The sequence below is a fragment of the Macaca nemestrina genome, chromosome 8 (assembly GCF_043159975.1).
Source record: "Macaca nemestrina isolate mMacNem1 chromosome 8, mMacNem.hap1, whole genome shotgun sequence".
Lineage (NCBI taxonomy): Eukaryota > Metazoa > Chordata > Mammalia > Primates > Cercopithecidae > Macaca > Macaca nemestrina.
In genome coordinates this window covers 26,470,475-26,498,460 of record NC_092132.1, presented here as the reverse complement: position 1 = coordinate 26,498,460, position 27,986 = coordinate 26,470,475, and the positions used below count along the sequence as shown (strand labels likewise).

At 37.7% G+C, this 27,986-nt stretch overlaps 1 long non-coding RNA gene across 5 annotated transcripts in view; it reads left to right on the top strand.

Moving 5' to 3' along the window:
• LOC139355602 (uncharacterized) overlaps positions 1 to 27,986 on the top strand; it is a 281,629-nt gene that overhangs the window by 236,125 nt on the left and 17,518 nt on the right. For 3 of the 5 annotated variants that reach the window (XR_011606366.1, XR_011606368.1, XR_011606364.1), the window contains one exon: positions 26,667 to 27,984. This is a non-coding gene — a long non-coding RNA (uncharacterized lncRNA). Of the gene's footprint in view, positions 1 to 4,339; positions 16,903 to 26,666; positions 27,985 to 27,986 lie in introns of those variants that run through there. The other 2 variants (XR_011606365.1, XR_011606367.1) reach the window with 2 other exon arrangements.

Sequence of the window (27,986 nt, the reverse complement as noted above, 5' to 3'; positions counted from 1 at the left end):
TTGCTATTACCGTATATACAGAGAACACTAGTTTTTTGGGGCTTTTTAAAATTGTTTTTAATCAATTTTACTTAAAACATTTTAAGGAACAGAATTTTATGTTATTGTTTTAAAGAAGGTTCTCAAAATTATGTAAACCTATTGCTCCTATGAAACCTGGAACCACTTTTGACCCTAATTAATACAACTTAACTTCTCCAATTTTCAATTCACTTGTTTGTAAAAGATAGGAAATTAATCTTGAATGTCACTAAAATCCTGTGACTCTACTAATGTATAAAGTATAACTTCCCTCCACGCCTCATTCATTTTTACAACCCATTGGGAAATGACTCTTTCTGTTCAAAGTTACACAGAGGCCATAACAAGGTGTCATTAATTAGTAACAGAAAGAATTTTGAGGAGGAAGTGCCCAGAAGAACTGGAAACTTGAGGGGATTTTAGGTAAATTCTACCTGCCATTACCCCTCTGGAACAGACAAAGGGTCTCAATATTGAGGGACAATTGCTGAAATGAAAATTCTAGGTATTATACGTTGGGGACTTTTTTTTTTTTTCTCATTACAGTGTCATACTTCCTTTCTGGTGCTTAGATGACTGACTCTCTGAAGTTTTGTAGTCTAGTGTTTGATCCTTTTGCATCTTTAAATTTTTTTATTTATGTAACATATTAAAAATGTAACACTTTTCAGACATGTTAAATATACTGAAAATAGTTTACTATCAGAAAGTGCTGATTACCAAGAGATGAAAATGTTCTCTATTGTTCTGTTACTGCTGTTCAGCTGTCAGACACTAACTCCTTATCATACAGTCCTGCTTGCCTCTTGTCTTCTCAGTTTTCTAGATGTACAATGCATCTCAACTTTTTCTGGTTCTAAAGGTTATTACAGTTTTTCCATTGATAGTATTATGGCTTCATTCACTTTTAAGGAAGAACTTAAGAGTCACAAGGTGGTAGCTAGCCAAAGACTTGCTTTAACTTTAAAGAATTAACAATATAGTTGATATGTGGAATTTTTAAAATGTAGCTTTAATTGGATTTTCTGCATATTCTCATTACCCTTGTCCAGTATCAAAATGACGAGACCAGCACTGTCTTCAGAAGTTTACTCAGCCCAATTTTACATATATGTGAAATTAGCCAAGATTAAGATTCACTGATAGAACTGGTCACCTAGAATTCAGAGTTATTAAAGGAAAACATCCGCCTAACCCTAGACATTTAGAGGAACTGGAGTGGGACAAATGGAGAATGGTTGGGATTAAGAAACCAACAAGATCCACAAGGATAGCGTAGGTAATAATGGAGTATCATTAGCATATATGGTGGTATCAGTAGCATATATGGTGGAGGGAAGATGAGTTATAACCCAAAGATCTGGCAGTGAGGGTCAGATAGAGAACACAATAGATAGGAGAGCAAAGTATCCATTTGCTGTGGTATACAATAGATGGCAGGCAAGAAAGAAGGGCCTTGACTTCCCGAAAGGGAGCAGGTAGAGAGGGATGGGTTCCTGGTGGTCTGGGCTAGCTCAGAGTCCCAGAACTAGAAGACTAGGGTTGAAAAAACAAAAGCCCCTCCAGGGTCAACTTTGACCCTCCTTCCAATTCATTCTTCACACACAGACGTCAGACTTGCACATGTAATTACACTCCTCCTCTGTTTAAACATTCTAATGACCTCCATTGTCCTCAGGATAAAAGTCCAAATTCTTCAGCATGACCCAAACAGTCATTCATGGTCTAGTTTATGCCTTCTCCATCAGCCTCATTGCCCAGTTTCCCCTCTCATTCTCTATATTCCAATACCTTGAGTAATTATAATTCCAAAAGAGTAATGCTACTTTATGCCACTATCTTTTTGCACATGCTATTACTTCTGACTATAAAACTTTCACCTTGAAAAATCTTCCTCATCCTTCAAGTCTTAACTCAACCAGTACTTCCTTTATGAAGCCTACCTTGCTCATTCTCCCAGTAGAGTTGGTCCCTAGTGTCCTTGCACTTTCTCAAATTATGTAGTATTGTATCTTGTTAACCTTTTTATTTTACATGGTTATCTGTTATACTAGAAATATCATCTTATTGTAGATAGATTCCATGCATTATTCATTAACCCTAATATTTAAGGTTATATCTGGCCCATACTGAACCCTCAGTGCTTATAGAATAAATAATGAGACAGGTTTTCAATTCATAAATCTTGAGTATAAAGTGAAGGTTTGAGATAAAGTGAAGTAAGACCTGGTTATAGAAAACAGAAGAGAAAGTCACAGTGTATCTAACATCGACAATGACCTATACTGAGCCTTTGAGTATAGGCCTCCATAACTTTCTTCAAGCTAGAAAGAGAATGTTTTCTAACACAGTGGCAGAGTCAAGCCTATTCATTTATCTGGAATGAAGTAACAGCAAAGCCATAGGTGAGAAGGATGTAAAAACAGAAAGCTGTAAGCCTGATTAGCCAAACTTCAGAAATACAAGTTTCCCTTGCCTTGAAGAAGCACCAGGTAGCAGGAAGAGCCTGGGCTTTGGGGTTGTAAAAAACTCGATTCACAGCCATTTATTAAGTATAAGATGTTAACTTTCATTCTCTGAGTGTCAGTTTTCTTAATTTTGAGATAGTGATATTAATTCTAACCACAGAGGGTTTGTGAGAATTAGCTGAAGCTATATAGTGCAAATATGATGGAATGGGTTCTAGGAATGACTGTTTTCTTTTTACATGCCAAACCCCAAGTACTTGCTGGCTCTTTTCTGATTTCTCAGAATTGTTTTGAGAAGAAAAAAGCAGGCCACAGATAAAAATTTGCATCAAAATGATACAGCAAACAACATTTTAAAGGTTGAACATAAGTACTAAGAATGATATTGTCACCTAGATAATGTCAACCAGGGAATACATTTGAAATGTTAGCCATAACTATACAATGGTCACTCAACTATTCTGTATTATTTAAAATTCAGTAACTAATAACTTCAAAAATAGGATAAAACTATATGGAGACAATGAACCTCAAGAAAATAGTTTGTTAGTAAATTGTTTCATCCTCAGTATATACCTGGAGTTCTTAAATATGGCAGATTTAAACTTTGTTGAACATTTCAGAGAATATTGTAGCAACAGTAGCTTAGTCAAAGACATTGTCTTTCTCCTCTGAAATGAAAGATGCTTTCTTTAATTGTCATCCCAATTTTTCCTCCTCTCTAATAACCTCACTCTGTATTTCAGTCAGGGTTTGATCAGAGAAACACAACCTCTATGAAATATACATTAATATATTATGGATGTGCCTGACCTTACACAATTGTGGAGCATAATTAAACCATTTTCTGCTGGGCTTGGTGGTGGAGACAGAAATCCACAGACAGGAGGCTGAGAAGCAGGATGCGTGTGAAGTGACGAAAGCCAAAACAAATGGGAACCTGCGAAGTTGGAGCCTGTGAGGAGAGGTTAAATCAGGGATAGTCTCTCACTGTCTTTATGTGTTGATGATGAGGGTATTCTGCAAAAGAACCTAGTGCTCTTCATCGTAGAGCTCAATCTGCACCTAGCACAGGAGCCAGCAGTGAATGAGGACTGTCAGGAGCTATAAGAACTGTTGGGGGGATGCCACTGCAACATAGTGAGCCCCCAATAACCAACAATGTATGTACACTGCAGGGGGCCTCATTGCTTGCTTTGACCTTCAGAGTGCAAAAAGAACATGACTGATACTTCCTATTAACAAGAACTACACAGGGGAGAAATTTTATGAAACATAGTTCCAATTGAGTTAAGCTGGTATACCATCAATTCACCGTATTCTAAATGATTGTATAAAATTCCTACTCTGTACTTTTAATTTCTTAACCTAACTTATTCTTACCTACGTCCTTAAGATAAAATCTCCCAATACCCTAACTCTCTTACCAAAATTGAGCTCTATTTGCTATTCAATAGATAAATGAATGCAATTCAATGCATCAATTATCCAGGGCAACGTTTAACTTTATCTGTTTCATAATGGATTTCCAGAACTAGTAATCACACTCAACTCACACTGTCCAGGAGTAACCTGTTTAAAATGAATTTTGGTGTAATGGCTTTCCCATGTTACTTTGAAATGCAGTCTTGCTATTTTCTCATTTTTCTTGCAGCTAAGTCTTTCATTTTGTAAATGTAGACAGATCTGTATTACACTGAAAACCTGAAATGGACTAGTGAGGTATTCTGGATAGTGGAAAATGAATTTCTTGTTTAAAATGAAAGAAACTTTCCCTGGTTCAGCTTTGAAGAAGAGTATAGAAAGTCATGTCATTAGCAATAATTTACTAATTTGTATATTTTATGCAGATTTAATAAGTCTTTGCATTAAACATTGGATTTCACATGGAGATTAAAAGTGCTTTGTCAGATTTGCAAGTAAATGTGGAAAGCTTAAACTTGACCAACACAACAAGAATAAAGGAAGAGGTAATACTGCTATTCCCCCTTCTTCTGTTCTGGAGCCAAATACATAGGAACTGGTGCACTAAAGCAGCCATGGTCATGATAAGCTGATGAGATGGGGGACTGAGGAGAAAGTAGACCCCAAGCCTGAAGAAAACATGATGTGACCTATCTAGGCCAGGTGAGTACTTACAAACCTCCCAACAGTACTGCTTTTCCTACAGAAGTTTAGAACTTTCTTCAAAACAGTGTGTCAAAACTGATGGGAAGCTGTTGGCAGGAAGATAGGACAAATTTCTGTAATCTTGGCAGAAGCTCCTTTAGCGGGGAGAAGAAAAGCCTAGAAGGTGCTGCATTTGAGAGATTCTGGCTCTTGACAATGGAACGTATTCAGGATGGCTATAATCAAAAAGTCAGAAAACAGCAGATACTGGTGAAGCTGCAGAAAAAAGGGAACACTCAAACACTGTTGATGGGAATGTATATTAGTTCAGCCACTGCAGAAAACAGTTTAGCAATTTCTCAAGGAACTTAAAACAGAACTACCATTAGGCCCAACAATCCCATTATTGGGTATATATCCAAAATAAAATAAATTGTTCTACCAAAAAGACACATGCACTTGTACATTCATCACATAAATATTCACAGTAGCAAGGCATTAATTCAACCTAGGTACCCATCAACAGTGAATTGGGTAAAGAAAATGTGGTACATATACACCATGGAATACTATGCAGCCATATAAAAGCAAAATCATGTCCCTTGCAGCAAGGTGGATGTAACTGGAGGCCGTTATCCTAAGTGAATTAACACAGAAACAGAAAGCCAAACACCACATGTTCTCACTTTTAAATGGGAGCTAAACTATTGAGTGCTATGCTCACTACCTGGGTGACAGGATCAATTGTACCCCAAATCTTAGCACATACCATGTGCCAAACCTGAACATGCACCCACTTAATCTAAAACAACAGTTTTAATTAAAATAAAAAAGGGGAGAGGTAAAGTATCCGTGACTAGCAGTGTTCCCCAAAAACCTCAGACTCATCTCACAATACTCGCAAACCGCTTCACCATAACCAAAGTTAAGCCTGGGAACATGACCTAGACCCATCTTGTACAGGTAATTTTCAGGCTAAACCTTTGTACCTTTGATTCCCCATTGGTAGTCATTTTATCCAGATCTCAACCTTGCAAAGACTATTTAAGTGGCATGACAGGAAACAGGAGAGAGAGATGATATGGTATGAGATGTTAGCAATTTCATTATAATAATGTTAATATATTTAACTTATTTCCACATCATATTTTAGATACTATAAAATGAAAACAAGAATTTAACCTGAAGTTGCTCATCCTGCAAATATTTATTGAGCGCCTATGAAGCACCAAACACCAAGGAGAGACGGGGGAGAAAAATTCCTTGGTCTCATAGAGCTTCCATTCCAGCAACTGTCATCTGTCAATCTTCCCTCCCATTCTTCAAGACAATGAGTTTTAGCTTACAACTTTCTTTAAATCACCCATCTTTATCTCACACCTTTCACTCTTAGTAGACGACTTTGTACCCCATTTCTCAAAGAAACCAGACAGGAGCTTAATTTCTCCCCAGTTCCATTGAGAATAGAACCCAGCCTCGCTTCATTTCTTCCTGACTCAGAGGATCAGGCAGTAATTTTGAAATTTCCCCAGAGTTTAGAAGGCCATGGAGCTATGAACATACTAAGTTGGCTTTGGGCATTTGGCTGCAAAATTGAGAGTACCGATTATTTTGCTTAATCCAATATTTCTTTTCTTCATTTGCTGACATACTCCAAAGATTTTGCATGCCTTCAAAGCAGCCACTGAATTTTATTAACTCATTTTGTTAACTTGAAAGAGGACTGCATCCACTCTTAATCAGGATAAAGAATTGCTTTTTAAAACAAACCTTTTATTAGTTGCTAGTTAGCAGATAATATAGCAGAAGGTTGGTGAGATTATGAAAATGGTTTAATTAAAAAGAAAGTGTCCAAAAGAAACCTTCTCTTTTAGTTCCTAAGTCAGAGATATTGAGAACTCAGCAAAAATAGATCTTCATAAATATAGTTGATCCTTGAACAATGCAGGTTTGAATTGCAGGGTTCACTTATGTGCACATTTTTTTTCAATAAAAATTAACTCCAAGTGTGCCTGCTTCTGTTGCCTCCTCTCCACCTCTTCCTCCTCTGCCACCTCTGAGACAGAAAGAATGATCCTTCCTCTTGCTCCTCTTTCTCAGCCTACTCAAGTTATAAAGATGATGAGGATGAAAACCTTTATTATAATCTACCTACATTTAATGCATAGTAAATATATTTTCTTTTCCTTATGATTTTCTTAATAACATTTTCTTTTCTGCAGCATATATATTGTAACAATACAGTATATAATACATATAACATACAAAATATATGTTAATCAACTTTATGTTACTGATAAGGCTTTCAGTCAACAGTGGGCTATTAATAGTTAGGTTTGGAGGGCATCAAAAGTTATACGCAGATTTTTGTGTTTTGATGCCTCTAAGTCCCACAGTGTTTAAAGGTCAACTGTACTGGTTAAATTGTTACAGAGTTACAGAGTCAAAAGATGGTGGACTTTGGAGCACAGAGCCCTTGGTTTAAATACCAGCTGTACAATTTAGTAGCCATGTGACTTTATAAAATCATTTGATATCTGTAAAACCAAGTTTTAACAGTTGTAAAATAAAGATAAAAATATACCTCCTTAAGACTGTTGTAAAGATTGTTGCAATGGACTGATTGTGCTCCCTTTATATTAATATGTTGAAACCCTAATCCCAATGTTATGATATTTGGAGATGGGGCCTTTGGAAGGTAATTAGGTTGTGAGGGTAGAGGTCTCATGAGTTGGATTAGTGCTCTTATATGAAGAGACACAAGTGATATGATCCCTCTCTCAGCCATGTGAAGATACAGCAAGAAAGAAGTCTCTTAGCAAGCATGGGATCTGCCAGCATCTTGATCTTGGACTTCCTGGCCTCCAGAATCATGAGAAATAAACGTTTGTTGTTTAAGCAACCCAGTCTATCATATTTTGTTATAGCAGCCCAAACGGACTAAGACAGGAAGATGAAAAAATGACTCCACATTCCCGCAGTTTATTTGGGTTAAATGGCAACTGATTTGAGATTAAACACCAGTTTTCTTTAGAATTCCTGTTCCCCTATTACACCCTCACCCCTAATCTTCATATAAGGAGTTTTGTTCATAACTCTGCAATCAAAATATAATTAGTGGCTGGAAGTTCACAGAGGAGCACTGACAAATACAAATGTTCCCAAATACTTAATCCTCTTAGAGACAGTATTTGAGTTACTTTGTTTTTGTATTCAGGGATGGATCTTGCCTATTCGACACAAGTTAGAGTAATAGAAACCTAATGAGTCTTTCTCATCAGAAGGCTCTCTCCACCCCCCAAACAAAATGTATCTGTGAAGAGTCAATTATTTTTATGCTTTCTTAGCCAAACTTTAGGATAATCAGTAAGTAACAGAAATTCTAATTAGAATACTGAAAATATTGTTCCATTTTTTAATCATGGAAATCCTACAACTTTTCTAGTAAGATATAGGCACCAACAGAAACACTGATGGAGAAACGTGTGCCTTCAGATTAATTTAGATATATTCACATGCTTTTGATTAATGTAGGAGTTCTTGTCCTTCTAGATGAACTCGTTAATTCCTTTGGTGGAATTGGATCTATCTTGCTTAGTGAAGAGAAATAGGATCATTCGCAAAGGATACAATAGAGACCTGAGCTCCACATTTGTTTTAATCTCTGGTGATATACTGTGCTGCAACTGAGAAAATGCCCCATCTTTATTTCCTGGAGTTGGCTTGACATTTACAAACCTAATGCTGATTTAATATGGGAGTAGGAAGAAAGTGAGGAATGGAAAATATACTCAGGGGAAGTTAAAAAAGAAAAAAAGAGAAAATTGAGTCCTGGTATATGACCATTAGCTACTGTTAATGAATCTGTTCAATTGATGAGATACTATTTTTTAATTATCTCCATTATAGTAGGCATAGAAGATAGGGGAAGGGATTCTTCACCCCTCTTTAATTCAGACCTTACTACTTCAACCAACAATTCATATCCTTTTGGTTTTGGAGAAAGCTTGGAATTAAATTATAATGGCAACGATAATCTTTAGATCCATCTTTCTTTTCCTACCATTTATTTATTTAGTACAAAATGAAGATAACGAATGAGGTAAATGTACACGCTTATTAATTCAAATTTGTAAAAATTTTTGAGAGTTTACTATCTATCAGGTACTGAATTAGGTACTGGATATGAAGAGAAAAATAAATCATCATTTCTGTTCTTATGAATTTCAAAGTTTAATAGGAGAAACTGAATATCTGTTCACACAAATCAATGCATTTAGAGCTGTGTCTTCGGTCAGATTTCCTAAAAGCACAGTGGGAGTTGGGGGTTCTTAGCAAGTGCTTTACTGATGAAGTGTTTTCAGGATAAACTTCCAAGGAAGCAGATTAGGATAGAGGAAGAAACTAAGCAGAGATGTGGGTTTCACTAAGTCTAACTTCAGCCTAATCTCCAGAGAACCTGGACCAACACCAGAGAACCTCTGTGAACAACACCACAGGCTTATCTCACTCTGAGTCAAGAGGCTGGGCCTTTATGCCCTTGAATCATTTAGTCATTTGGTGAGGGATCCCCTGTTAGGCCTTCCTGAGCTCCTGTTGGCCAAAGACAACTCTCTGGAGAAAGATAATTACGGGCCATTAGCAGCCAACCTCACAACAACTTCGAGATAAGTGCACTGGCTCCATAAAGGGGGCAAGGCTAAGGCAGCATCTACTGCTGGATACAAAAATGAATATAACAAGACTTTATATTCAGGTAACCCAGAGGTTCATTATACAGACTGGTATTAAACAAACAACAATAATGCACTGTGCCAAGTATAATAATAAGAGGATGAATAGGTCATATAGAGGAGAGAGTAATTCCCCAATTATACATTTTTTAGCACTTTATCTCGTTGCACAAAATACTGGAGTTCTTGAAAATAACTTTGGTGGTAAGGAATGTGCTAATGGAAGTCTTTTTGGAGAAGATGCTAACTGGAGTTGATTTACAAGTAATAGGCTCTATGAATGTGATACTGGTGAATGGGGGATTATTGAGTGGCCCTGAATTAAATCCCAGTGGGATTCTTTTTCAACTCATTGCTGTATGTAAGCATATTCTACACTATAAAATAAGTAAGTGAGGCTTTTTGAAAGGCTGTAAAAAAGGAATAAGATCAGGTTTTAAGGAAGAAGGCAACTTGTAATCCAATGATAAAAGCATTTTTATGATAACATTCATGGTGATAATATTTACTTTTGGAACTTGGAAGGCAGCTATCAACATGAGTCAAGTGCAATTAATGAGTCAAGATTTCTTGAGAGCTACAGATATACTTTTTGTTTAATAATAGGCTTGGTCTGTCTGTCAAGTTTAATGATTGAGATGTGTTTTCATAAAACATGTATCCAAAAGTATTTCACAATATCCAGTGATATTTTCATTTAATATGACATTGTTTAATTTGATGCGTCTTGGAAGTAATGTGGCTGTAGGCTTATAGACCTTCCAGGGAAAACAGGTCTAACTTAGAACTTGGAACATCTCTAATTGGTTCCACGTTTTTCTTTCTTGTCATGTGCTACTCCAGAGTTTATTTACTTAGGTTAATAATAAATTAAAAAGTCATGTTTCAGGATACTTATGTGATACTCTGCCCACTCAAATATTTATGTTTTAAGAATGCAACAGAATTAAACAATGTTTCTTTGCATGTGTAGCTCAGTATCAGTTTATCAGTTTCTAAGGTGTCTATTAACTTGAGATCTTGAATATAGCACTTGGCTTAGAGGTTGAGAAACTCACTGGTCATTTATTTAATTATTTTCGTTATTTATTACTTGAGATTTTCATATTTCATATCCTTTTTAATGGCCTTTCCATAATGTCCTTTTAATTTGTAATGTATAAATGCATGTTTACTTTAAGAATAAAAAAAAAGAAAGGGAATGATCTGTGACTTCCATACTTACCTTCCACATTTGCTTATTTTGTCTTTTCATGTGAACATTTTTAAACTTGCTCATATGTTGGACATTCCATTTAAGAAGCAAAATTACATTGTCTAAATGTTGCATTCATTCTTCCTTGTTTGAAGACTCTGTTGGTAAATGACTATGAAAAGAGGAAATTCCTTATGAGGAGAAATGTAAGGGGAGAGAAAAAAGACACACACACACACACACACACACACACACAGCCACACAGCTATGGGGTCAATGACTCTAGGACAAAATGGACTGATTTAAGCAATATTTGGAGCTTGCTGTCAACAGAACTTAATTCTATGTCTAGAAAAACTTATGGGACACAGTTGCATGAGAAAGTACTGGCAACTTTTGCCCTTCTGAATTTTATTATTCTTACACATTCTTTCCCGAGAGAAGAGAATACGCGAGGTATTATTCAAACATAAAAAGGACAAACAGGCTTAGAAAAATTGATCCTTTTATTTGCATAACTTCAGTCCTTTTACTCACATATTTCCCATAAGGATAAGCGAATGGTTTAAATTTTAGGGGACATGTCTTTCAAAGCTGTATATCTGTAGGCAACGAAGACAGTTTGAAGTAAGTATCTGGGTAATTTTTGAGGGAGGGAAGAAAGAATTCTACAAAGAAATTCTTGTTTAGCCAAATTGTCTATTAAAGGAAACCCTAATTAACCTTTATACATATTTGCTTTTTAAAAGTGATATGTAATAGTTGTACAAACTTGGAGAATACATGTGATATTCTATTGCATACGTACATGTAATGAGTGAATCAGGGTAATTGCTTCATCTATCACCTCCAACATTGACCTTTTCTTTATGTTGGGAACATTCTAATTCTTGTCTTGCAACTATTTTGTTTATGTCCATTTCATTGGCAATGCTTAAACTCAACTTCATGGCCTCTAGAGCAATAATTATTCCTTTGTTGCTCCAATTAAATTAAATCAGAATAGGCCTTTAATTGACATGTTTCTCTTGTTTATCTCCACATTTTGGTTTCAAATAGGAGAAAGCAGGCATTTGGAGGTTGTTTTATTTCTCTTGGTTAGTAATATCATCCTACATTGGTTATCCACGATTGGTTTAGTTCTTTAGATAAGATTCATTGCAGCTTTTAAAGCTTTTTCTGGTTGCAGCACTCTAATTTTCCTTTAGTGAATCTCTCCCTTCCCACTCTCAGTCCACGTGGTTTGGGTGAGGAGTTAACCCCATTCCCTTACCCATCCCAGTCCATTGAGGAAGTCACATGACCAACGCTGACAAAACATCTCAGCATCATTGCCAGGATAGGCACCAGAAATAAAGCTAGGCCAAACCATCCCATCTTCATAACCAGACTACTAAATTAACACATCCTTAGGAAGATAAAGGAGATTTCTCTTTTTCTTTTGGTTTTGTAAACTGAACAGCCAAATGAAAAGACATTTTTCACTCTCATCCTATTATTTAAAACATAACTATCAAGAGCTATGCTTACTACATTTGGTACATGATCTAATATAATTTCTATAAAAACTCTGAGGTAGGTACTTCTATTATCCCCACCCTGCATACCAGAAACCGAGACTTAGACATATCATGTAGGTTTATGAAGGTGGCATGTTAATACATAAATAGTAGTCGGGTTTGAACTTAGTCTGATCTTAAGCTTGTGCTCTTAAACCACTACATGTCATCTGTAGACATTCTAGTGAGCAGAAGGAAAGCCCACATCCAAATTTTTGCAAACACCAAAATAAAATGTGTTTGGAAGGGAGGAATGAAAGAAAATTGGGGAGAATACAATAATCACGAAGTCAGAGGAACCTTAGTCTATCAGCTATTGGAGATAGTGGTAGGGCAGAGATGAATAACACTCAACTAAGTTGAATACTGACTGGGTAAGTATCTGCCAAGCTAAATCTACAACCCAAGGCAGACTGGGGTTATCACATCACCTTCAGAGTGAAGGCTATGTATGGGAATATTCTAAAGTTTGCTAGAACTAAGTAGTCAGTCTGGCATGGTATCCTGTTGTTCCAGTTGTTTGTTCATTAACTAGCTTATTTATCCATTCATTCATCCTTCCACTTTTTATTGAGCATATACTAAGTGGCAAGTATTAGATGCCTGCAATATATCAAGGTATCTATCTACTCTCAAGGAACTCCCAGTCTAGAACAAGAGGAAGATGAGTTAAGAACTAATTATAGCCAGGCGCGGTGGCTCACGCCTGTAATCCCAGCACTTTGGGAGGCTGAGGCGGGCGGATCACGAGGTCAGGAGATCGAGACCATCCTGGCTAACACGGTGAAACCCCGTCTCTATTAAAAATGCAAAAAATTAGCCAGGCGTGGTGGCGGGCACCTGTAGTCCCAGCTACTTGGGAGGCTGAGGCGGGAGAATGGCGTGAACCCGGGAGGCGGAGCTTGCAGTGAGCCGAGATGGAGCCACTGCACTCCAGCCTGGGCGACTGAGCGAGACTCCGTCTCAAAAAAGAAACAAAAAACAAGAACTAATTATAATGCCGTAATAAATGTTAAACCAAAAAAAGAAAAAAGAAATTATAATGAGTAGATTTGGTGACGTAGCCTGTGTTGGAACATACAATTGAGCCAAGGAAGATGCCTCTAATATTTAGTCTTATACATTTTATTTATTTAATTACAGACAAATTAGGTTCAGTTTACAAAACTGAATAAATTGAATTTAATTCTGGAGATGTTCTTAGATGTCTTTCCCTGCTGGAGAACACAACAGTTTTATAAACAGCAAACTTCTCTATTTGCGCTGGCAGAAAGCCATCTGAATTTTGCAGTGCCTTTGCTAAAAACTACATTTAAGGAATATTATGCTGAGTCATTATGACATAATTGGGAAAAATACAAGGAATCTGATGCAAATGGGTTCCAAGTCAACTTAATTGCTTAATAGGTGTATAGTACTATGCAGATTATTTAACATCTCTGAGCTTGTTTGTTTAACTATAACATGAGGATGGACATTTGTAAAGTTTAAATGAATTCATACATATAAAATGCACCCCATGTTAGTATTCACTTGCCCAAATACTAGTTTTCTTCATGTCTATAGTTTCTTAGTTTTAGTTTTCTCATTTGTCAAATTGGAATAATAATATTTACTTTCAGTACTGTCATTCAATGAGAGAATATGTCAAAAAATAGTTGGTGCATAGTAGATGCTCAATAAATGTCAAATTGTCCTGCCTTTTCACTTAGATTCTTAAAAGTATACATGGTTTCATATCCTCATGGACAAAGTATTTCTCTGAAAAATTCTAAGATGAAAAAATCCTATGTATCTGAATAATTACATTCTTGACTCAGGGTCAATTAAAGCTTCACTTTGCCTGGAAAGACACAATAGAAACTTGAAGACAAAACAAGAAGCAGATCACAAAGACATATAAAGTATAATGGAACTAGTCAGGACTTTAAGTAAGATAATTTGTATGTACATTCTCACTGGCTTGGTTAATATTGTCCTGATCTTATAAAAAGAAGAAAAGTAATGCTTTGGAATCATCGACAATACAAGGAAAAACAAGTTGCTTTATTTGTAAATATACAAGTAGATCTTTCTCTAGTGGAGAAAGTGATTCTGAAGTACATTTTCTACTCATTTTTCACATTCATTTTTGTCATACTGGGCCCAAGCTTTGTGGTTGATAGATCAGTTATATGTAAGCCCTCTTTCTGCTGAAAAGTAGTTTTCTACTCTAATTCCATTCTATTTTCATTTATGCTGGAATGATGAATAATGCAGTGTGCAATTACTTCTTTTCTGATTTAATACTAGCATAGGAACTCCTTTCTAGAAAAATATCCAATTAAAATTCACTGTGGCAGATGTGGGTTGTGGACCTGGTCAAAAGGCATAAACTACCAACCCACCCTGTGATTGTTTCAGCAGAGGATTTCCAGGCGTTACTTCAAATGATCTCAGCCATGCATTGCAAGTAATGAAGGTGGCACGAGTTCATACCAGCTCCTTGACTCCCTGGCTGCTACTGAATATGGCTTTATTTTCCATTTGTTGAGCTGGAACATCCCCTCAGATTAGAGAGAAGTCAGTCCTTTGCAGTTTATAAGCACAGTTCTGTTAGGAGAGAGTAATAATAACATGGATGCTGATTTTTTATAGTCAATTTCATTTCTGCTTTAAGGAACAAATTCTTCATTACACTTATAAGCAGAGGCAGAATGGCTCTTGGTAAAAGTTAAAACCTATGCTGAGATCTGTACTGCACTGTTTTATATTCATCATCATCTTTAATAATAAAAGCATATCTTAATTTATGCTCTCAGAATCTGAGATAAAGATTGAATAAGGAGTATATTATCAAAGTGATAACAAGCAGCATATTTCCATAAAGAATATATTATTAATGTAACATCAGCAAGATGGCAGAATAAGAAGGCCTGGACTCCCTTTCCCCCATAATTACACTGGTTTAACAACAAAACACAGACAAATTCCCTTTGTGAGAAGTCCAGAAACTAGTTGAGAGGCTCTAAAACCCAGAATGAACATGAGACTAGCCACACTGAAGTAGGTAGGGGAGTTTGAAACACTCTCTCACCATAATCCCTCTTCCTGGTGTAGTGTTATACAATTGGGAGCAAACCCCCAATATCTCAGCTTCTCCTTGGAAAGCAAGAGTTGGACTGCCTGCTCAACACCTTAACTTTTCTAGGGGCTTCCCAGAAGACTGGTTTTTGTCTTGCTTCTCTTGAAGTGCTGACAGGACCCAGTGTATTCTAGCTGCCTTGGAATCAGTGAAAACAAAAATTGCAGTTTGTACTATTAGCTACCATAGCCAGTCTCCCTAGTCCAGCACAGAAAAAGTGGATGAAAAATCTCAGCTTCCAGATTCTCTCTGAGGTATAAAGAAGTTGGACCATGCATACAACACCTCAAATTCTCTAGGAACATGCAAAGGACTGGTTTCTGTGCTGCCTATCTTGGAGCACTAACAAGACCTAACATACTCTTACTGCCCAGAGACTAATGAGAAAAAAGATGGCAGTTTGAACTATCAGCCACCGTAGGCTAGGCCTTCCATTTAGCCCAGCACAGAGCAAACAAAAACATACTCAGAACCCCACTTCTCTTTGAGAAAGAAAAATTGAACAGAAGTGAAACTATTCAACTTTTCCAGATGCTGCCTGAGGGACTGGCTTTAGTCTTGCTTGTTTCAGGGTACTGATGGAACCTCTCATACTCTGGGCACCAGGGAGTCACTAAGAACAAAGAAGGTAGTTGGACTAGCAATAAAGTTTGAAAGGTCCCCCCACCTCCCCCGGCAAAAATCTCTGGCTGGGATGATTAGTGAGGGTCTTTTCTTGAATGAGGCAATACTGTGAAGACTAAGAGGGATAGCTTGTATTCATCCATTTTCATGCTGCTGATAAAGACATACACAAGACTGGGTAATTTATAAAGGAAAAGAGGTTTAATAGACTCACAGTTTCATGTGGCTGGGGAGGCCTCAAAACCATAGTGGAAGGCAAAAGGCACATCTCACATGGTGGCAGACAAGAAAGAATGAGAGCCAAACAAAGGGGGAAATCACTTTACAAAATCATCAGATCTCATGACACTTATTCACTACCGTGAGAACAGAATGGGGGAAACCACCCCATGATTCAATTATCTTCCACTGGGGTCCCTCCCACAACACATGGGAATTATAGGAGCTACAATTCAAGATGAGATTTGGGTAGGGACACATCCAAACCACATCATAGCTGTTTTCTCTAACTTGCAGTTAACCAACACAAAGTACCATGAAAACTTGAAGAAATAGGAAAATGTGTCTCAAACAAAGGAACAAAATAAACCTGAAACCGATCCTAATAAAACAGAGATATATGATCTACCTGACAGGATATTCAACATAACCATCATAAAGATACTCAACAAGATTAGGAAAACAATGCATAAGCAAAGTGAAAATTTCAAAAAAGAGATAAAAAATATTAAAAAACAGACATTTTAGAGCTGAAGAATGTAACTGAACACTAGAGGTTTAACAACAGATCAGATCAAGCAGAAGAAACAGTGAACTCAAAGACAGATCATTGGAAATTACCCAGAGAAGCAAGAAAAAAAGAATGAAATAGTAAGCAAGAGTAAGAAAAGCTTAAGGGACTTTAAGGACACCATAAGTAGACCAATATATGCATTATGAAAGTCAGGGAAGAAAAAGAGGGAGAGGAAAGAAATGGACAGAAATATTATGTTAAAAATATAGTTTCCAGGCTGGGCATGGTGGCTCATGCCTGTAGTCCCAGCACTTTGGGAGGCCGAGGTGGGTGGATCATGAGGTCAGGAGATTGACCATCCTGGCCAGCATGGTGAAACCTCGTCTCTACTAAAATACAAAAAATTAGCTGGACCTGGTGGCACTCCTGTGTAGTCCCGGTTACTCATGAGGCTGAGGCAGGGGAATAGCTTGAGCCTGGGAGGCAGAGGTTGCAGTGAGCCAAGATCCTGCCACTGCACTGCAGCCTGGTGACAGAGTGAGATTCTGTCTCAAAAAAAAAAAAAAAAAAAAAAAAAGAAAAGAAAAAAGAAAAAACATCTCCGAAAACATCTCAACTCTAAAAAAGGAATTGGACATCTAGAATCAGGAGGCCTAACAGACTTCAAATAAGTGAAATTCCTCCAAAAATGTACACTTAAATTTATTATAATGAAAGTGTCAACAGTTAATGATAAATGGGGAATTTTGAAAGCAGCAAGAGAAAAAATGACCTGTCACGTACAGGGGATCCTCTATAAGATCTCTCATGAGCTTATTTTTCAGCAAAATCTTGCATGCCAGAAGCAGTGGGATGATTTATTTAACGTGAAGGGGGAAAAAAATTGCCGACATAGAATAGTATACATGGAAAAAAAAATTCCCTTCAAAAATGAAAGCTAGGTAAAGACTTTCTCAGACCAAAACAAGCCAAGAGAGTTCATCACCACCCAACCTGCCTGACAAGAAATGTTAAGGGGAGTTCTTTAAGTTGACAAGAAATGATGATAACATAAAAGCATATAAAAGTATAAAACTCACTGGTAATGATGAATATATAGACACATGGTAATGTAATACTCTGAGAGTGGTAAGCAAGTCACTTTTAAATTCTGTACAAACGTTTTAAAAGAGTATTACAAATAACTATAAATATAAAATTATGTTCATGGATACATGATATAAAACGATGTTAAATGTGACATTAATAACAAAATGGTGATTAACCTAGCTGATGAGATGCTAAGGATTTTGTGATAGTTTCATGGTGGCGGAAGTCATGGGCCCTCCGAGAAGAAGAGCCCTGGTGATGCCACTGACTTAAGGCTGGTACTCCAAGGGAGTGAACCTTAAGGAGGAGAATGAATCCCAATTGGCCAGCCCTCAAAAGGAGCTGCAGCTCAACTTCACATCCTTTTAATTCCTGATATTGGATCGAGATGATCCAGGATTGCTAGGAGCTGTTAGTGAAAACAAAGGCAAATCATCTCTGGAAAAGATAACAACAAGCTAGTCTTCATTTTATTTTTAGAAACAATTTTACAAATACAAAGTTCCAACCACAAAGACCAACCAAAAAAAAAAAAAAAAAAACAAAACACACACACACACACACACACGAAAGAAAAAACAGGCAAATGAGGAGACATAACCACAGAAAGAAACTTTAATAGAAACAATAGAAAACAGATACAGATCCACAGAGTTTCCGGAAATTCAGAGACTAACTTGAAAATTAAGCAATGTTACAGTGCCCAAGGAAATAAAAGGAGAGAAGGAAATTTCAGCGGAGAATTGGAAACGACATCATTTTAAATCTTTGCCCTCACAAACAGGGCAATAGTGAATAGACTGGTGCATGTATATATGTAGAAGGAATATGTAGACAATAGAGATATGAAATTTCTGTGTCAAAAACATATGCAGTTGTAATTTTGGTAGCCACTTTGTCCTGCCTAGAAGTGTTACCAATGTATAGTCCCACAGACAAAGTAGTAAAGTAGATGTTTCCCTATACCCTTGATGACTCCTGTATCAATAAATTTTAAAAATATTTTCTAATATTATGGATGAAAATGGGTATCACTGTAATTTTTATTTGCATTTATCTTACTGGTAAAGTTGAATACAATTGCACATGTTTAAGGTCTATTGTTATTTTTTTCTGTAAATATCCGTTTAATTTTTCCATTGAATTGTTGATCTTTAAAAAAATGATTTATGGGAGCTCTTTATACATTGTACAAATTTGTCCCTGTTTTCTAAGATATAAATTGAAAATATTTTTTCTCATTTTTGTCCCTGAGTATTTTGACTTTGGTTACTGTGGGTTTTGCCATGCCAAATTTTTTTATACTCAGATTTGTATGCATATTGTTTCTTTACTTCGTTTTTATATCATGTTTAAGAAAGACTTTGCCACTGTGACATTGTGTATAAGAAATTGCTATCATGGTTTATGCTTGCACTTTTACGGCTTGATTTTTTTTAAAACTATATTATTGATCCAACTAAATTTTTCTTTTGGATGACTCTCCAATTATTCCAATATCATTTATTGAGTTATTATTTTCTTCACTACACTCCTAACAACAAGCATGAGAGCTCGAATATTCCCACAACCCATAGCAATACTTGCTTGCTTTTCTGTATGCTGATATTTTTGGTTTTAATTTCTCCTGTGTAATGCCTGTTCATATATTCTTTCTAAGTATTCATTTTTAATGTATCTACATATTCTTCATAAAAAAAGGTCATACCAATTTCGTATTATCGCTAGGCAGGTTTCTCAATATGTTATTTACATTTGAAAGATTTCCAAGATTCCTTCAAGCATTACAATTTTGCAATTGAAAAAAACATTAAAAAATGATTTATATCAGGAGTCTCTGACTTTTATAAAAGGGATTTACTTTTAATTTTCCCACAAGCTGCATGGCTAAATGTGACACGAAAGTAACTTAGAATTCTAAAATACCTAGATGTTTGGACAATGTTTGTGTCCTCTCAAAATTCAAATGTTGAAATCCTAACTTCCTATGTAATGGATGTGGGGTCTTTGAGAGTTGATTACATCATAAGTAACGAGATTAGTGCCCTTATAGAAGAGACCCCAGAGAGAACCCTTGTCCTCTTTGCCATATGGGAATAAAATAAGAAGTTAGTAGTCCATAACCCAGAGAGGACCCTTGGTAGAGCCCAACCATGCTGGCACCCTGATCTTGGATTTCCAGCTGCAGAACTGTGAGAAATAAATTTCTGTTGTTTATATTCCACCCATTCTATGGTACTGTATTACAACAGCCTCAATGGACTCAGACACTAAGGGATGAAGAGGGAGCAGGAAGTCAATGTAGGCACATCAATCATTTCAGAAACATATTTACTCACTAATTGAATAAACATCTACTAAATTTATTACATGCTGGGCTTTGTAATAAATGTTTGTGATAGAGATGACTAAGTCGCCTCCCTTGAAAAACACATGTCTAGTGGGGGAGAGATGCATGTATAAACAAGTGAATTGCAAGAATTACTACAGAAACATTAGCCAAGGACAGAGGACAGGTTTCTTCCACTTTATGACTCAGATTTTCCAGTGTTAAATTAACATGTTTACTATATGGATGACACATTTTCAGTCATATTAGGGGAGGAAAAAAAGAAAATAAAATGAGATTAAACCATTGACTTTTGTATTCAGTCAGCAAATATTTACTGATGACTCATTTTTTCATTATGCCAGGTGTTAGGGATAAAAAAGCTAGCAAATATTAAATGATAGCTTTCAAAGGACAAAGAGTTATCATGTGATTGTAAAACTCCCAGGAGCAGTAGTTCCCTATGGTCCATAGCAAAGTGATCCAGAAGGTTTAACATATTCCTTAGTCATCTATGTTTAATGTCAGGGATCATAATACGTGTCTATATATGGGAGTAAGCATTTTGATTTCTGACTGTGTTTGCATAACGCTAATTCCATCTGGTTTTGCTGAGAACAAACAGAGATGCATGAAAAAGAAGAAATGTTATGGCTCTGCTTGCACAGATAGTGACCTGACTCTTCCAGGGTCTCCTCAGGCAGAGGTGTCGTGAATAAGGTCAGTTCTGTTCAGTAATATTCCACCACTATGCCAGCAAAGAGATATTTTCCATGCAGACGAGACTGAGTACATTCAGATTTAATGGTATCTAACAGAAAAGCAGAAGTTGGTTATGAAAAATCTATGAAGAAGCTTGAAAGCTAGAGGTGATGTTGACTTTAAATGTAGATACGGTCACTTTATTTCCAAGGCATTGATGGAGTTCTTTGAAGCCCAGCGATTGTAGGAAAGAGTAATTTTAGACAGTTCTTTCTTTAAATTCCCATCAGGAAATATATTGGACATTGAAGTTGCCTTTCATCATTTTTCTACTCTTCCCTCATTATGAATCCATCAAAGATGTAGGTCAATTGGAATAATTCCACTCTACTTAGCATAGTGATTGGCTCATTGGGAGCCACACAGGGCTGCATGGAGGAGTACAATTGAACTAGGCTTTCAAGAGTAGAATTTCCATAAATGGAGAGCATGTCATAGGCAAAAGTGAAGAAACAGGAATATGCATGGTTTTTTCGGGAACTGTGAGCAAATCTTCTTTAACTAGAGCAAAATGTTACACTGTTTTTATCTCCCAGAGCTGTCCAGCTGATTAACCTCATTTCTCACATTCAGCAAGCAATTACTGAACGGTACATAGTACTGTACTGAGTAATAGATAGGCTTCAAAGGAAGTTGCTTTTGGGTTGAAAAACTTTACTGCAAAGATAAACCCATTGATTTTAGAACTGAAAGCACCTATGAAATGATCCAGCAGAATTCATTCATTTCCAAGTACAGAAACTGAGTCCCAGATAGCTTAAATGAATGGAAGCAGCAATGTATGCAGAGAGAACCGTAAGTTTTAAGAGCCATTTAAACTCCCACTTTGATTTCCATCTCCTGCAAAGTGGCAGTATTAGCACAGGAAGCTGTTGTTGGGATTCAGGGAGACAGCATATGCGAAGCACCAGGCACGTAACAGATACTAAATTAATTTTCCTTTCATGTTCTCCCTTCACTTTATTGTGAGCAACATAGTGATTTCGTGGCAGAGTTAGAAATAAGAATATACTGCTTTGAACCTACAAGAGAGTTTCCTCCTGCCCAGTACAGCAGTCCATTGTTAGAAATCCCATGAGAACTAACCTCAAAGGCCTCAAATTTCTCCAAAGAGCAACTTTTTTTTTCCCCCCACAAACTTATTTCTCTTTGTCCTGTGCATATACCAGGCTCATTTTTGCTTTTTTTTTTTTTCTTTTTTCTTTTTTAGACTGAGTCTCACTCTGTCACCCAGGCTGGAGTGCAATTGTATGATTTCAGCTCACTGCAACCTCCGCCTCCCGGGTTCAACCAATTCTCCTGTCTCACCCTCCTGAGTAGCTGGGATTACAGGCATACACGACCACGCCCAGCTAATTTTTGCATTTTTAGTAGAAACAGGGTTTCACTATGTTGGCCGGGCTGGTGTTGAACTCCTGACCTCAAGTGATCTGCCTGCCTCAGCCTCCCAAAGTGCCAGGATTATAGGCGTGAGCCACCAGGCCTGGCCTCATTCTCTTTTTTAGACCTGTGGACGTCTTATTTCTAAACCCCTACTGCTGCAGGAATGTCTTTCTTCCTTCTTTCTATCTATTCAAATCCTCTCCTTTATTCATTTATTCAGTCATTCAGTCTGAATGGGGTCAGTCCGTCATTAAACATGTGTTGAGTACTTACTGTGTGGCAGGCAACTGGTCTAAGGTTTGAGATTACAGTACTGAAGGGAATATCCCTGCCTTTAAGGAATCTAGCTGGGGCACACCCTAGTTGGAAAGCAGATATGTTCACTCCAGGAAAGGTAAGAAATAATGTTGTGAAGGTATGAGTATAATGCCTTGGGAACATGGGGCAAGGGAAGACTGACTCTATGTGAAGGGGCCTCTGCCATTATTCTACCCCAATTATACATCAATTGCCTTTTTTTTTCTTTATTTTTGCCTCCTATTAACATATAAAGATGGCCACACACAACAGAAACCGTAAGTGTATATACTGCTCGCTATCATTGGATAAATGCCAGGATGTGGGTATAAGTAACTATATCTAGCCAGAAAGGACCAAGGCAATCTAATCAAGCAGAATATGTTAATGAGGTACCTCAGGTTTATCCAGAAAAGTGAGTTATGCTTAGGGGTATAGGATGAGTAATTTCTTCACCAACAAACTTTAGAAGGGACCTAATGCAGGGTTTTAAAATCTTGCTTGCATGCCAGAATTATCTGGGGAACATTTGAAAAATACAGATGACTAAGCCCAATCCTAGACTTATAGAAGCACGATGTTTTAAAATTAAGTGCAGGAATATGGATTTTTAAGTATTACATGGGTGATTCTAGTGATTAGCTAGTAACGGTTGGGAAGTGCTGGTCTATTTTGTGCCAACATTTGCAGAACACTGAGAACATGGACATGGATAAAATACTGTCGATTCTACTCCTGCCTTATAAGACAGGTCTCTATCCTGGCAAACCTGCCAGTCAGGTGGAAGGGACAGGCAAGGAAATATACAAAACCAGACATCTTAGAGAAATAGATATAAAGTGAGGTTGCAACACAGAGATAGAAAGGACCAACTCACTCTTGGGAAAAGCAGGAAGTTTCTTAGAATATGGTGCATTTGAGATGAGATATAAAGGACTTGGGGGTTTCTCAAATGAAGGGGGTGAGAAAAGACATTCCAAGCGTAGACTTGAGCCTCTGGCTCCCACTGGACTTAGCCAGCAAGTCTAAGAGGTGCCTGAGTTATAAAGATTGGGGTACTTATACTCTGGGGCCAGGCTCTTAGATGTGTCTGAGGTGGAAACTGATGTTCATCATTTATGTCACTAATTTACACCTGTTTCATATATCATTTTCATTTCATTCAATCAGACATTTCCTGGGTGCCTTTGTACCTAGGAGACATTCTCAAACAGAATTTGCAATGGGAACACACAAGATGGACAAAAATTCTCTCGAATTTGAAGCCCAAGAAAAACTTCCTGAGAAAGATGATGCTAAAGTTAGTCTTAAAAGTTAGAGTTCTCATAAAAATGAGAAAAGGCGGAAAAGGGCTGAATTGTTTTGCGAGTATTACACAATGCATGGAGATGAGAGTGAATTCTACACATGCAAGGACCTTCATGTCCTATGAGGCTGGACCATGGCATTGGGTAAGAGATGGTGGCTATGAATTAGCCTGGGGAGGAAGGTCTGTTTCAGGCTGTTAAAAGATTTCTTATGCTCTGCTGGAGTCTGAACTTCATGTAGGCGGCATTGGGAAACCCTAATTATTTAATGCAGGGCAGATGAGGTCTGATTTACTTTTCCAAAAGGTCATTCTGAGCACATATATCTTTTTTTTTTTTTTCAGCAGAATTGTAAACATCCTCTCAACAGACATCACATCTTGATTCATTTCTTTTTGTTTCACCAGCAAGTGCTTAGCACAGTAAGTGGCACACGTTTTGAGAGGTCAATAGTTAATGGATTCATTAATTGATTGGGAGGTACAAACCCATCCTTGAGTTAATGCTATAATATGGACTCTATATCCTATGCTGTGGCTAATATTTGGATATCTCAAGCAATCTTAAGCCATGTTTCTTAATTTTAACATGCACACAAATCACCTGGGGATCTTGTTAAAACAGAGTTCTTAATTTATTATATCCTGGGTAGGGTCTACGATTCTGCACTTGTAACAAGCTCTCGGATGTTGCTGTGCCTGCTGCTGATGTGGATTTCCAATTGTGAGTGGCCAGGATCTTAACACTCAGTTGCCTTATTCAGGAAATCTCTGATAGTGGGGTTGTTTATGAACTGTGAAACTTTCTACAGGGATTTTAGAAATGGAGAAGTTCCACCATGAGAGACTCCTCCTTGACTAAGACTCCACACAGCTCCTTTGGGACTGGTTTTGAAGGCGATGGCAGGTCTTTCATGCCCCTGGGACAAACATTGATATTATTTGCCTTTAAGGGAATTTCTGGTGCTGCTGCCAGTTTCTTCTTTGCTCTGTCAAGTATTGAGTTCCACAAGAAAAATCCATTAGTAACAGCAGAGTTGATAATAGAACAGCAGATAAAGTCAAAGGGCTCTAAAAACAGCGTGCTATCAGCGTGTAATTTGTTTAGGCCTATGTAGAATAAAGTCCTTTCTCATGAATTTTCAAGTTTGAAATTTGATTATAAACCAGTTTGTCATTTCTTGATATTTTCCTTTTCTTCTCTGTTCATTTTTACATACTTAATTGTCATATAATGGCATTCTGGATGTCCCTTGGACCTCGCCAGCGTGTAGACACAAAGACAGCCACATCAGTTAGGCTGAATTCTTCTGGCTCAATGCCACTCATTACTGTGAGCAGGAGCTTTGTTCTCTGACCTCTCTAGTGGCTCTCAGAGAAGCCCCAGGCTATGCTCGATGTTAGTGTAGGCGGTTGCTTACACTTTTTTCATCATCTAGCAATGGACTCCCAATGGCTGCTCCATCCTCATATGGCTTCCAACAATGCTGCCCTGGCATCCACTCCATGCACGGGTAGGGACATCCCTCCCTTGGACTGAAGCTGACCTTTCTGAGCCTAAGCTGGTAGGCAAATACTGTCTTTTCTGAGCCTAAGCTGGGAGACACTCAAGGGTAGCAGTAAAGGGAATTGTCTCTGGAGATGGAATGCCACATATCACCTATGTGATTTGTGCAAGTTGTTGAATCACTCGAAACCTCCGATTTCTTACCTGTACAATGAGAATAACTAGAGTTCTATAATCTCAAGATTGCTGAGAAAATCTTGTTGGCACAAGATTATTGTTGGCACATATAAAACAATACATGCTAACCATCATTCACTGGTTTTCTCTTTATCACCGTGTCCCAGCCTGGGCAAGCTTTATTTTTATTTCACCACAACACAGCTGAGACCAGTTAATAACATCTAATATGACATGGCTGATGGCTCAGGAATAAGAAGAAGGGATTAAAATCAGAGGAAAGTGCAGCTGCTATTTAATATGGAGGCTCTCAGCTGCAATAGCCCCAGGGGTACGCTTCTGGGGGTGTCTTTCAGGGACCTTCTTGCCTCCCTGCAGGACTGTCTTTGTCAGAAGACATCTTTGCCATAAGTCAAAAGAATATCCTTGAACTTATATCAACTCCTTTTAGTCCAAGCTTAGAGATGAGAATTGTTATCTTGGGGTTCATTTCCTTTTCTGGCATCATCTCCTTCTCAGGGTTTCCTTACCCCACTGCCTCTAAAATGATTTTTCTAAAACACATTTATTACTTCACTTTCTCCTGAAAACCACAGGTTGTCCCCCTGGCACTTAGGACACAAAATTCCTATTCGCACAAGAGGTTCTTTATGTGTGCTGATCTTTCTTTGTGAGGTGCACTTTTCTCCTGGTTTTTTCTTTTTTCAGAAAATGTCCATTCAGTGCTCATGGCCCGGATAAAACCTGACTTCCTCTGTGGATTCTTCCTGGAATTGTCTGGCACACTATATCCCCAAATCTCAGCCAGGCTTCCTCCTCCAGGCCCCATGACACTCCGCACCTTACTGCGTTAACATCATAACGTGTCATAATTTTCCTCCAGTTCTGCCTCTCCCATTAAAGTTGTGCTCTGTGAAAAGGGATGCTTTATCTTATTAATTGTAGTATCCAGTGTGGCACACAGTATCTGGTCATATGGGTGGCCGGTGAATAAACTAATATTTACTGGGCATTTTGTGGGCTTCCCGTTCATCTACTCTGATAAGTACTGTAGATCTGTGAGATAAGTAGGGCCAGTATTACTCTGATCTCCAGTTTATATATGAGAAAAGGAGGTTCACAGAGTCAGGTACCTTGTCCACAGTCACTGGGTCAGCTAAGCCAGGTAAAAGAAGATAGATTTGGACTCAGACCTTTAACTTTAATTTCAGTGTCCACTTTCACTACTTTGTACTGTTTCCTTTGGACAGAAACTAAATCCTGGTAGATAAAGGGGAAGACCTAAAGGAAGACAAGACAAGGGACTAAGGAAATGTTGGGGAAGATGAGAACACACTCAGAAACCACAACTGAAGAATTCCTAGGACTCCCAGGTAAAGCTGCTTGGGTGTAATACATCCTTGGGCATATTGTTGACTGACTTTTAGGCTTGAGGGAAGACTTTGTTTTAAACAAGGTGGATGGAAATGAAGGTGTGGAGAAACACCATGAGAAAGATTTTAATGCAAAGCCAACCCAAGCACCATCTCTCAGAGCCTCATTTCTTTTCAGCAGCTCTCTGGATTGTTCTAAGAGGTGATGGGTAATTTTATAAAAGTCTTAAGCTGTTGTTAAGAGATCTTTTTAAAGCTGAAGGCAAAACAAACAAACATGATATCCTACAAAGCTGAGAATAAGCTTCAGAGAGAGGGAAGGCAGCAGAAATAGTTACTGGGATGGGGAAAGAGATCGCAATGTACCTTGTCTCAAGCCCTGTGAACACTGTCCCCTCACCCACTTGCAAAGTCCCGTGGGCAGCCTGAGCTTGGCTAAGAGGGGAGGCAACAGAGACGCCAGGATGGGAGAGCTCGGAGCTATTTCGGACTCCAGGCCAACATCCACGGAGACCTTGAGTTACGTCATCGGAACTGTCTGGACTTTGGTCCCCTTATGCCAAATGCGGTTTCCGGAAAAAGGATCCTCAGCGTATTTGGAAGCTCATCAACTAAAAGTTGTCTCGTCACTTTCATGCGTGAGATCTTTTCATTTGTGAAGAGCATATTATTTTGCTTAATTATGGGCTGTGAGGAGATGGCATAGAGCAGTGGAAAAAGCCTGGGCTCTGGAGTCAGAGAGACCTGGGTCTGAATCATGGCTCTGCCATCCACCAGCTACAGGACACTGGCCTGGTGGGCCTGCTTCCTTGTCCATAAACTGAGAATAATCTTGCAATAATTAACTATCTTAGAGGGAGGTTGTTAGGATAAGATAATAAATGCACGTCAAGAATCTTGTTCTGCTGTTCAGATATTGAATCATCATTTGCCATTATTAATAAAGTATCTGACTTTTAATACAGTAACATTTAGCATATGAGATTTCTCATTCACTCTAACAGTATGGGTATAGTGGTATACATAATCTCCTTTTGCTTGTGAATACTGCTAATATTAAATTCCCATTTCTCAAAGACGTTTTCTTATATGGAGTCTTACTGATGATGATTTTCAGCACCCTGACAATTTGTTGTTTTTAAATACTTACAGTTTATTTTGTAATCATCTATGCCATAACTAATTACACTTTTTTTT